The sequence below is a fragment of the Gopherus evgoodei genome, chromosome 5 (genome assembly GCF_007399415.2).
Source record: "Gopherus evgoodei ecotype Sinaloan lineage chromosome 5, rGopEvg1_v1.p, whole genome shotgun sequence".
NCBI lineage: Eukaryota > Metazoa > Chordata > Testudines > Testudinidae > Gopherus > Gopherus evgoodei.
Window position 1 is genome coordinate 109,758,512 of NC_044326.1, and position 12,935 is coordinate 109,771,446.

Below are 12,935 nucleotides of genomic sequence, written 5' to 3' on the forward strand. Positions count from 1 at the left end.
AGGATTCTTTATTGACTGCACATCAGTGGAAAAGTGACTCTGCCACACCTACCCACCATGCTCCCATATCACAGTGGAGGTGGCTGGCAGACGCAGAGCCCAGATCCAGCACACTGGGGCCTGCCAAGATCTCCACTCTGACAAGTCCATTCTCTGCTAACCAATTGACAGAGGGTCTAGTTCTGAGTAGAGAATCCAGACCTCTATGTTTCAAAGCTCATGCAATCTGGCTTCCAGAAGTTGTCAGAGCATCCACACTACAAGGCTGTCAAACTCTTAAAATACCACTCGTATTTTTGATATGTCGTAAGGCTTTTTGATATGTCTGATTATTTTTTTTTAATCCCTTTTTCCACACTGTGCTGGAAACTGGGATATCCCAATATTCAGGAGAGTGAAAATACTGGCAACATACAGTAACCAGCAGCACGCAAACATTTCAATTTAACCCATACTGTGAATTGAAACACATCCCTCAATTCAGAGACTCAGTTTTTAAATTGTCAGGTATCTGGGAACTAAATACAGAAATCACAAAGAGCAAAGGAAACACTAGTACTATCTAATGAAAGCCATTAAAGTCATGACCATCCCTCACAGTAAAAGACAAACTCACTCCCCCCAAATAGTTGGTTAAAAGTTTCAAAGCCAAAAGAAAACAACACTTCACTCCAAATCTAATACTGCAAGGAATAAGGAGTCCACTAGTTTGAAAGTTGACATATTTACACCTCAAGTGCTTAAAAAGCACTGCTATCCCAAGGGACCACACAACAAATTATGTTTTGGGAACGGCCAGGCAAATAAATGAATAATACACTACGTATATCTTTGGAAAGCTAAGAATCAGAGCTTTCAAAGGGTACAGAGCAAGTGGTACATACTCAGGCCCAGATCCATAAAAGGATTTCGGCACCTAACTGCCATTTTAGGTGCCTACATCCAACTTTTAGGTGCCATTGAGAACCTCAAAACCACTGCTCAGCTGCCATCTAGCATACCTAGGTGCCTAAGGGGTCTGCACATTAGCATGCACACAGTTGCCTCAGTCTTGGCATCCAGGCCACTATCTCATGCTTGAGCCCCACCAGGGTCCTCAAACTAGGCATTCCCACAGGTAGTTACCCAAGATGTAGGAGACCCAGGTTCAACTGCCCCTTTGCCCGATGTGCATCAGGAATTTGAACCTGAGTTTCATACTGCTGAGTTGAGTGCCCTAACCAATGGACCATGGTATATTTTGGAGTCACAGTTTCTTTCAGTCTCTCCTGTTGACATTGTTCTACCGTATATAAATAATTGACTAGTCAATGGGCTGGGAGTAGAGTGAAAATGCCTTTATAGTCCAATAGTTAGGTGTGACAATTTTCAGGGCACCCTGTACTGTGAGTTTCCTTGTCATCCCCTGCCTCAAAGAAGACATAGGCTTGCCCATGGTGATAGGGATGGTAGCTCCATAACACCACCAGCCTGTTAGCCACTTAAGCACTTTCCTCTGGGCTATGGCAGCCCTGTCTTTGCTTTGCAGGTTAACAATAGGTGTGCCCCACTCCTTGAGTCCCTTTCAAATCATTACCACAAAGCCCCTGGTTACTCACAGAAATGCCAGATCCTCTACACCAGCTAAGCAGTATACCCCTGTTTAAAAATCACTGCTCCTGTAAAAAAGAAAAATCAGAACAGCACTTGTGAGCACTTATAAACAAAACAAAAGCAGGTTTATTTAAGAAAGATTGGAGAGTTAATTAGAAACAAGAGAGGCGGAAAGAAAGGGTTACAATTCAAAACAAAATAATAAAACCAATCTGAATCTACACTTACCAATAGTTACCTTTCCTATCTAGAAAAAAATAGCTCCCCGCCTAAAAAGCCCAGTCTATTACAGAGCAACTGGCTTCAGAGGAATAAGATCCAATTTTTTCATGAGAACATGCCCATTTCCCAGGATGTCTTCTCAGCAAAACAGTTTAGAGTGCCTTTCCCCACTCTAGTATACTGAAACATTCTTTTGTCTTTATTCATAGGCAAGGTGATTGTCTGTTGTACTGTTCCCTTTTTACCTCTTAAATGGTCTTCACTGTTTGCATTTGTCTGATAGTTTTCCATTGAAAGTCTTGGATGAAAGCCTCAGTTGTCTTACCCTGCTTTATTTAGGGTGACCAGATGTCCCAATTTTATAGGGACAGTCCCAATTTTGGGGTCTTTTTCTTATATAGGCTCCTGTTACCTCCACTCCCGTCCCAATTTTTCGCATTTGCTGTCTTGTCACCCTACTTTCATTAGATCACCAGCTAACCAAGGTGATCTAACTCCCTCCCAGTCGAATGGCCATCACCAAGATGTGTCATCCCCTGGTGACTAACTTTTACTTCAAATGTATAAAGTATACTTCAGTATAAATATTATTCTTTAAATAGCCATGCATACATCTCACAATGATAACAAACCTTGACAAGCTTTCTGTAAAGACCTTAAAAGTTATTCTTTATGGATAAATATCCCATAAGAGACACATTTACTGTAGTGAATTGTCAGATCTGAGGTGAGGATTGCTTGCAAAGAACAGAGGCCACATTAGGGCATGCACTTGAGAGGTGCAAACCCATATTTAAATCTCTGATCCACAGCAGGCGGGGGGGGGTTTCCTATGGCCAGGGTGAAAACCCTAACCATTGTGGCTCCGCCCCACCAGCATTTTTTGCAAAAACAGGTTAGGTGCTAAACTGCAGAAGAGAGTTCATGGCTGGAAAATCCCAGCTGGAGCTCCCTTTAACCCAGAGATAGGCTCCTTCTCCTTGAGAAGAGCAGGTCTTAGGCCACACCCTCTCTTCTTCGCATTTTTTTATTGACTGCCTTAGGCAGCTCCCCAATCAGTGTGCTGGCTTTCATGAATCCCATTCTTAAACACCAAATTCTCCCCTGGGCACCACCTAGAAGCTGGGCATTATAACACAAGTCCTGTGCAGATCTAGAGCTCAATATTTGTTTACGGCCTCAGAGATCTCACAAAACTGGACATTAAAATCATGTTCTTCTGTTTCCTGGCTTACTTCTCCTCCCTCACAAACCCCACGATTCAACATGATTGTAGCAGCTGCTATCTCAAAAACTACTAGACTGGGAACCCCCAAGCCAATACCAAAGCTGTACATCATCTGAAAGCTTAGACCTCAGTAATCACATAGTTAAAAGTTAATAGCAGGGTCAGATTTTCATTTAGACTTCAACAGGTCTCTCATTTAGGCACCTAAATGAAGAGGCTGGATTTTCAAGCACCCACCCGAAAAATCTACCCAGTTACCTTAGATGCCTAACCAAGAGCTGAGCTCTTTTGAAAACAAATCTAGTTCTGAGAAAGAGAGACAGAGACACACATCAGCTACTAATATTATGTCAGCATTTAACTGAGGTGGGTAAAGAAAATGAGATAGTAATCAGAATGTGTTTTAAAGTCCAATATAATCTCTTCACCTACAATAATCACAGCTAGGAATACTTTCATGGACCAGTACAAATGTTTACAGGACTAGAAATCTTCCAAACACTCATTCCTTGAACAGTAACCAAGAAGCAATATTTAATATCCTTGTCATAAACAGATAGTTAAGGGTTAACGTCTCTTTTACCTGTAAAGGGTTAACAAACAGGGAACCAAACACACCTGACCAGAGGACCAATCAGGAAACAAGATACTTTCAAATCTCGGTGGAGGGAACCCTTTGTTTGTGTTTTTTGGGTTTTGCTTTGTTCTCTCTGGGTCCTGAAAGGGACTAGACGTGCAACCAGGTTTCTTGCCAATCTCCCAGCTACAGTCTCTTATATATTCAGAATAGTGAGTATTAAGTAAAAAAGGCAGTTACAGTCTTTTGATTGTTTTCTGTATTTGCAAATGTGTAGTTTGCTGGAAGTATTTTAAATTGTATTTTGCTGGGGGGCAGGGGGCTTCTCTCTAGTGTCTATAAGCTGAAAGACCCTGTAACTTTTACCACCTAAATTACAGAGACAACTTCTTTTTATTAAAAGTTTTGCTTTTTAAGACCTGTTTCATTTTTTCCCCTTGGTGAGTCTCAAGGGAATTGAGTCTGTACTTAACAGGGAAGGAGAAGGGAGGGGAGAAGGGTGGAATCCCTTTGTTTTAGATTCACGGAGCTTGAATCTGACTGTCTCTCCAGGATAGCCCAGGGAGGGAAAGCCTGAGAAGGAGAGGAAAAGGGGTTTGAATCACAGTGATCGTCCAGGGTAACCCAGGGAGGGAAAGCCTAGGAGAGGCACTGGTGAGGGAAAGAGTTTACTTTCCTTGTGTTAAGATCCAGGGGGTCTGGGTCTTGGGGGTCCCCATGGAAGGTTTTGGGGGGACCAGAGTCTATCAGGCACTCCAAGTCCTGATTGGTGGCAGCTATCAGATCTAAACTAGTAATTAAGCTTAGGGGAATTCATGCTGGTACCCCATCTTTGGGACTCTAAGGTTCAGATTGGGGAACTATACCATGACAATCCTTATATGATAGTTAATCATGATTACCTAAGAGGTATCTAGAAATCTTAAGCGAGTCCAAAAGTTTATGGTTTGTTTTAAAAGTTTAGGATTTGTGACAGCAAAAACTGTTACAAGGCAACAATAATAAAAATTAATTAAAATACAGTTCTTTTGTTCACAGGTTGCAATAAATTAGCCATTTTAATTGCTGCACTGAATACCTAAATTCTTCAAAAATGGCATAGCACAATGCTTAAATTAAGACAGATTCTAAGTTTGTCTCTCAGCTAAATGGGAAAAAGTCATATTTGAAAGCATGAATACTCATAATGATGAATGCACATCTCCGAGCACAGAACACTGTTAGCATATTCTAACAGGTCACAAAAATGTACTGTATTTTTACTATGTTAGTCAAATATATGTTTGTCTTGCTAATACCAATCTTAAGGGAAACTTAAAATTTTTAAATAAAAGCAAATTTAAATTGCCATCCAAAATAAAGTCGATTAAGGAGTGGTTACAATTTAAGAAGTATTTGAATGAAAGAAAAAAAGGTACAAAACCCACAAAGGCATTAAACAGAAATCACTAAGGTATTTATGACATTTTGTGTGTGCTCTGCTAAAGGAGCCTCACCTGACTTCTCTGGCTCTTTGTATTCTGCTACTTGACTAATGCATTAGCTCACAAAAAACAAGAATGCACATATAAAACCTAACGTTTTATGAATCCACATATCATTTATCTCTCAGCTGAAGTCAGATGCAGAAAGACTGCACTGAAACCACAGGACGATATTCCTATGGAGTCATTCACAAAAGTGTTCCAATCACTTATAAGATGATACAAAATGATATAAGATGTAACCCAAAATTGCTAGCAAATTAAAGGATCAAATATTGGTTTCAAATGCATCAGTTTTTAGTATCACTGGGCAAACCACTGGAGGGGAATCGAATTTGCACTTTAGTCATATGAAGGCCTTCATTTCTATTTAGAAAATACACACATCTCTTTACTCTGAGCTAAGAGTCCCAATAACAAAAAGTACCATTATCTCAGCCCTACATTTTTAATTTTGCAATAAAACAGTGACTTAATATTGTGTTACATTGTCATGGATTAAATAGACGTTATCTGCCTTAAGCCATTAAAAAAATAATTTACCAACTGCTAAAATACAAGTTGCCTCCTGCACCAAGAAAAGGAGGTAACTGATGTTAAATGGTGACTTAAAAAAAAAAAAAAACACAACAGCAAGCAGCCCCCACTGTGACTGTTTCCCAGCAGCAAATCCTGTGTTTCCCCAACTCCAGGCTTTCGGGTCCTACTGATGTGCCTCCTGCTGCATGGGAGGGGAGGGCGGATAGCCAGGCTGTGCAGAGGCCACACAGGAGATTTCATTACCCTTACAAATTGTAGAGCCCTGCTCCAAGATGGCAGTGCTGGGATCAGAGTGATTTGGGATACAGGCGTCCATAGATTCACTGGACAAAACAGTGAAGAGTTTGACCCCTAAAAGGAGGAGTGTATGGAAATACCCAGAGGAAAGAAAGAGTCAGAGAGCTGGGCTGGTATGCTACGAAAGTTGTATCTAAAAACGCACTCTCTCTCAGCGGGCTGTGAGATTTCATTCTGGTTTTTTAAGTGCTCAGAAGCTAATTAGTAAAATCTGCACTCACTGCTCTTCTACCCTTTCCCTCATCCCCCACTTCCCTGCTCCCCACTTGATTAAAGGAATTCTGAAAAAATCATTTGGGCCTCAGAACATTTTAACAGGTAGGCCCTACTGCTTACAAGAGGACAGCTGTCCTGATTAAGAGAGATGTACATTATATATATCAATATCTGAAACAGATTGTGATACCTCCCTACACTATGAAAAACAGAGCTTGTGAAATTCATATCAATTTAAGAAAAACAAGCACAGTTCTACCCACTCCTACTGGCACACGCTGCTTTACACTGCATGATACCCAGACCATCAGACATAAAACTATGATATAAATGTACCATGGAATGCTGCCAACTACATTTTAAGAGGTTTAACTCCTTACTGCTGGCAAACTTGAAAAATGTGTCATTCCTCCCAATAGACTTCATCCTTTTCTGCTTGGCCAACATATTTCCCTTTGGCCTGATGTTATCATACATATTCTACTGGGCCAACCATGCAGTCTTTACTCAAGCAAAGCTTCCACTGTGGCCCAAGGGAGTTTTACTCAAGAAATGGTACCTGTTTGTGTACAAGCATTTTGGCATATTTACAACTTCTCTCTCTATTCCCGGACACCCAAATCTATGAAATAGCCTGACAGTGCAAGACAAGCAGTTAATAAATTACTGCTGCACAGCCAGTAGAGGGAGCTCACACTGTGTTTCTAGTTGTAATTGTTGAACACTGGTTCTACTACCAATAAGAGGCACATTTCAGGCAACCTTCAGTGAAGAAACTCTAAAAATCTTCAGAGTACATATAGCCATCATTTCTAAAACACGCAATATATATGAGGATCTTATATATAAATACCACAATATAAGAGGTACATCACTTGTCTTCATAGCGTAAATCAGGGGTCGGCAACCTTTCAGAAGTGGTGTGCCAAGTCTTCATTTACTCGCTCTAATTTAAGGTTTCATGTGCCAGTAATAAATTTTAATGTTTTTTAGAAGGTCTCGTTCTATAAGTCTATAATATGTAATTAAACTATTGTTGTATGTAAAGTAAATAAGGTTTTTAAAATGTTTAAGAAGCTTCTTTTAAAATTAAATTAAAATGCAGAGTCCCCTCCCTCCCCCCTGCCCAGACTGGTGGCCAAGATCCGGGCAGTGTGAGTGCCACTGAAAATCAGTTCGCATGCCGCCTTCGGCACACGTGCCATAGGTTGCCTACCTCAGCGTAAATAATGGTCCCAATTCAAAATAAAGCACGTTAACCTGTGCTACAAGCATGCACTTGAGTCCCAGTGATTTCAAAAGGGTTTAAGTGCCTTCCTTGAACAGAGATGCTTTTCCGTATCAGAATTCAAGTACAGTATTTGTATTTCCCACTTTTTTCCATATTTTGCTTAGTTGGTTTAGCATACTTAATCTTTTAACTTCGCTGGTGTAAGTGGCCAATTCTCCAGCCACATATGAGTAGCTTTACTTCAGAGTGCATCTTTGTAGAACTAGATTTGGTTTTATTAGTGTTTTCTGATTAAAAAAACATGTTTGTTACATATTTGAATTACCATAGAAAAACTATGTTTGAAAACTACACTTTATAGTGTTGTACTTATTTTACAATTCCATGAATGCACTCTATTTTTTCAGGATTTATTCAAGATTTTATTGTCAAAGAAATTATTGTTATGAATTCCCGGCTTCTGTGGTAGATATTGACTGGCCATGGAAAACAAAACAAAGTACACTGAGCAAACATGTCTGAGAAATCAAACAGTTGGAGCAATTACCTCTAACAGGAAGTATTGTTTGATGCATGACTAGACTATACTGTACCACTTTCAAGTCCCCGCCAGACAAAATTCAAAGATTCTTTAAATGTGTTACTGTGTCTAACACCCTTGAAACTACATCAATATCACATCAAAGCATGGTACTCCTACATAGATACCATGGTACAGGAAGATATGAGTTTTGTTCAATTTCAAATCATGAATAAAGGGGCGGTGAGGGAGATTATTTACCTTAAAATGTTAGTTTCAACCTGAAAACTAAAGCTGTGATTTTGAAAAGGAGTAGTGGGGAAGAAAAAAAATATAATCACAAAAAAAAAAAAACAACAGCTTCCTTGAAAGTTATCACCCATGAAATTCCAATATTTTAAGTCTTTTGTCTTGATCATACAAAATAGTTCTTTGTGATTCTTTAGCCAGATTTATAGAATAGGCAATGTATTAACAGATCTATTTCTTCATTATTCCTTATAGAAAACCAAATTTTATTACTAAAATATTAACATTTAATAGGACTTATTCATGAAAAAAATGTATTTTTTTCTGAAGTGGCCTATATATAGTGCACATGTTGTCTAAAAGATGTAAAGCTCACTACATCATAACAATCCAAAAAAAAAAATCTGAGAAAGCAGGTTTCATCACTTCACCTACCAGGTATTTGTCTTGTGTGCAGCTGTAAACTGGAACTATTCTTCTCACTCAAGCTTAAACTTCAGGTTTAACAAAGAAATTCTGAACATTTAAAAAAAAGGGAGGAGAGTGGAGAAAATTACTCCCTAGCAATTTAAAATATTTTATCTTATGTGCAGTGGTATAAGAGTCAGCTGGTCCCATGTGCATCCATTCTGGTAATGGGGTTTGGTTTATACTACCTTTAAATTACTCTTAAAAAGCAAACAAACATTGCAAAACTGAATGTTCGGTGATGGTGGCTCAAAAACAAGACATATGTATTGTTATAAGAACTTGCTGTCTGATCACAATTCCTAAAGACAAGCTTAAGATGTCTTCCTTACAGTATTCAGATTACAGAAAAAATTAAAGATTGTAACATACTGTTTAAAAACTTTTTATTTCCTTTCCCTTAGTTTTGCAGACTGACTGATTTCATACTGCTAACACATGGGTTTAGACACTGACAAATGTTTTAAGTGTTATAATGATGCCGTTGATTTGAACCCAAAAAAACAAAAACAAAAAACAAAAAAAAAAAACCACATACTTCTCAAAGCTTCCAGAATGTTTTACAAACATGAAATAGCTTCCTAACAGCCTTCCCAAATGTACAGTAGGATTCTGTGTAAGGGCTGTGTTTAGAACTAAGGGACTTCCTGGTTTCCAGACCATAACCTCCAACTGCACACAGAGGATTCTACTTGAGGGGCAAAATCCTGACTCTATTGAGAGTTTTGCTGTTGACTTCAGTAAGACCACAGTTTCATCCCACATTTTTATGTGCCCTGAAATATTAAGAAAGAAAGAAATTTAAATTAGAGAGGAAAGTTTTAACCACTAAGGTTGGGGTTTCCTCATTTATTCAGCCAGTAATCCCTATTTTGATCATAAATTTCAGTTTTAGATTAGTGGAGTCAATTAACATAGTAGGTGCTTAATAAGAGAGTTGTTATTTTGTCTTCACAAGACAAAAAACATGGTGAAATATGTATTCATCGCTCCTGAAAAAACCCACCCCACAGCTAGCCAAGCATTGAAAGCAATTGCTGGAATCATTTTCACTCTGACCCCAAGCTCTCAAAAATCTCCTTTTCCTAGAAGCAAACAAGGCAGAATTGGCTGCCTCTTCAGCTGATGAAAGACAACAGCCACTGAGCAAAATGTGGGGAGTACGTTACAACTATTACAGATTTGCATTTGCCATCTCTTTTCCTCACTATGTTTCAGAAGGTAAATCTGGGTTCCAAAGTACTAGGTCTCCACTAACATCAGAAGGGGCATAACTATTAGTTAACAATGAATAAGACAAAAAAGCAGTAAGATATTACGAATCAATTGCAATACAAAATGTCTGTGCATGCGTACACACACACTTCATCTTAGACTAATTTAAAACAATTTTTACTTTTTGAAACAAAAAATGAAGTTATGCAGGGGATGTGTGTACACATTTTTTGAATGTAACATTTTGACAATGCAATTTTTTCAGTGTTAGTGAGAAATACTTAAGTATCTATAAATGGTAAGGACTAGAAAAATAAAAATGTTCTTCTGAGCAAAAGTGACTGCAGCCTCTTTTTAGAGAGACACTAGAGACACTCTCTTGCTACAGACTTAAAATTTTTAAGCCAAAGGGTCCTTGCAAACCCAGCTCCTCCCACTTCTTCCCCCCACTCTTCTTACAAAATGGATCGACACACTGCCAAGGTGCTGTTTTTAACACTGCCACTACACTAATTACACTAAAAGACACTGAAGATTTATCGTACAGCACACTGTTTTGCTAGGAGCCAGTTTAAGCAGCCTCCAGAACACTGCAATGGCAGCCATGCATGTCACAGTACTTGAAGGCACAGAGAGGAAGACTTAAACAAAGGTTTAAGTAGGTCAGCTGTCACCGGTGGCAGGGGTCACACTGCTCACAGAAGTGCATATTATCCACAGTATCCCAATATGAGGTTTTTAACAGCTGAAACTGGAATCTTTTTGCCTTTGGAGTCCTTGGTATATATTTTAGCTGAGAAACCTACTTCTTTTTCAGCATTTAGATGCAGAAGAGGGGAGGAGGAGGCGGTGGGGAGGAGACTCAAAAAGGAGGTCATCAAGCTATTCAGGACATGTCTTCTTAAAGAAAAAAAAATGCACCTTTGAGGTTTACAAAAGTATTAGATGAAAGAGACTAAGACAACACTTGCATTAAAAAACCAAGATGTTCTAAGCCCAATATTAAGTCTGTAAATGGAAACATGAATATTACTCATAGCTGGATCTAATTCTGTTTACTTTTAATCTTAAATAGTGTATTGTTTCAAGTCACTTGACCGGAATTCCTTTTTTGCAAATCCCAAAAGAAAACTCATTTTCTCACCATCAGATAACTCATTCTTTTTTTTCCCCCTCTCACATACACACACACACTTTTAACCCATCTTCACCCTGATAGAAGCAACACAGATAATAGTATCCATTAACAGCTTTCATGTTTTATTTCTCATAAATCAGAAAAGTCAGAAATAAGTTCATACATTTCATTATGACACCATTTATGTTTCTTAGATGAATTTAAAAAACCAAACTATAAAATATAAAGAGCAGGGTAGATTTGATTTAACCATCAAATTTAAATTTAAATCATGATTTAAATCGTCAGGAAGACTCGACTTAATCATGGATTTCTACATAAAAGTGCATTCTTGTTGGTTGTTATAATCTTAATACATATTCTTCACAACTCAGATAGATATAGCTTTCATTTTTAGAAGCTATACACTATACATTTTTAAAGTGATTTATTTTAAAAACTTTTCAGATTAGTTTTACCCCATATCAGAAAATGAATGATTGTTTGATTATTTCATTTGCCAAAGGTAACTGAAACAGATATTTATGAAGTCATTGGGAAGTGAACTATCAAATATTTGGAGGATTTTCTTGTGATGTTGTATTAGGAGGAGATCACTACCAGACAGACATTTAAATTGTTTTATTTAACTAAAACAACAATATTTAATATTCTGGATTTTTCTCTTCAACAGCAAACATTAAAATATTTTAAACAAAAAAGCATATGTCCCTTGCTTCTCACATTCATCTCCAGACATCTCCATGTCCAGATCTATTCCACCCCCAACAATCTTCTTCTATTCATTGAACTTTCTGAAACTTTGCACTTTTAGGGAGAGGTAAGGTATTGACTCTGTGTACACAAATTTGCAGAGGGACAACAGAGTTGAGGTTATTTCTCACCTCTATATATTATTTATTTTAAACCATTTTGCTGTTAACAAGCATGTTACCTCATCCACAGTTTAGGAACTGCAAAACTAAGCATCTCTGACGGTATCTTCCAGACTGAGCACTGAGTCCCATTGGGTAGATAGAAAGATTAACCTAAATAATCTATACAGATGCCCCTGGAACCCTATAAGATTGGGTCCCTAGTCCATGAACTATTGGAACTCATTTACAAAACTTTTCTTATACATCACATGAACATATAATCTCATCATGGAATAGGGATTATAAATTCTAATTCTATAGTATGAGACATCTTTGAGCTATAATGTATCTTAATTAAAACTATCTTTAGAAAAAATGCTTTTTGAGGAAAACACCTATCAAAAAAATCAAATTTAAATTTAAAAAAATCTAATTTTTTTTTTAAATCATTGATTTTTATCCACCCTGGTAGAGAATAGGATTCTATTTACATTCCTATTTTGGCTTATTGTGTGGTGCTGGGAAATTCATTTCAGCGCCATGCCTAAATTTCTCAATCTCTAAAATGGGATAATAATGTTCATGCATTTTATAAAATACTTGGAGGTCCACAGAGGAAGAGCCCTGTATATGGGAAGTATTATTGTAACCTGTCTTTTGTAAGATATAATCGTGCACACTATTTAAGGAAAAAATAAGTATTCTCCCCTTAAAACCACACGTTAGTTCTCCTGATCACTCTGCATTTTGATTCTCATATGTGGAAGGCTGCTGGCGAGCTACATGCCAACTTCAAGGCATCTATGTGAGCGCATGAACACAATGTCCTTATTTCTTCTCATGACTGTTTTATTTATTCAGTTCACATGGATGTGGGTAGTAATTCAAGTATGCCATTGTTGTGAGGTATGGGGCTCTTACAAAGCAGACATTATTTGGAAGACAAATAAAAGCTGTTCTCTTCAGTTGCTTCCAGAATCTCTTATGTTCCAATTTAGAAAGCATTCTTTAACCCATAAATGCCCTTAAAAATAAATAAATAAAGAGGAAGAAGGCATGCAGCTCAGGAATCTTTAAAAGCAGTTTGAAAAAAAGTTTGA

At 37.9% G+C, this 12,935-nt stretch overlaps 1 protein-coding gene across 2 annotated transcripts in view; it reads right to left on the reverse strand.

Moving 5' to 3' along the window:
- PPP3CA (protein phosphatase 3 catalytic subunit alpha) overlaps window positions 1-12,935 on the reverse strand; it is a 334,558-nt gene that overhangs the window by 285,637 nt on the left and 35,986 nt on the right. The gene's annotated exons all lie outside the window — the stretch shown is intronic.